Below are 338 nucleotides of genomic sequence, written 5' to 3'. Positions count from 1 at the left end.
TTGCAGAGGAGGTGTATCATTGAAAAGCTAACTTGCAATTTTAGCTATCCCAGTTGTTTTTTGGGGTTGGTTTTTTTTTTCATTTTGTCAACGGAATTTGCCCTGGTTTAGTAGCCAGTGTCTGGCATTTCTTCTTGTGTTATTTACAGAGAAAGCAATCAGTGCAGTTTCTGCACTGTTTTTAGGAAAAAGTAGTGTTGCTGGTCTCTGTACTGATGTACTGATGCCTGTTTGGCAAGTAAATGAAAAAAAAATTTAGAAAATTGGGTGAATGTAACAGCTGTAATTGAGAGAGACTCTGTATGGAACTGCTTATTAGAGCAGCAGGAGGAGAGGCA

The sequence above is a fragment of the Buceros rhinoceros genome, unplaced genomic scaffold, assembly GCF_000710305.1.
Source record: "Buceros rhinoceros silvestris isolate BGI_N320 unplaced genomic scaffold, ASM71030v1 scaffold780, whole genome shotgun sequence".
NCBI classification, from domain to species: Eukaryota; Metazoa; Chordata; class Aves; order Bucerotiformes; family Bucerotidae; genus Buceros; species Buceros rhinoceros.
The sequence above is the reverse complement of the archived record's forward strand: the minus strand, read 5'-3'. Positions refer to the sequence as shown.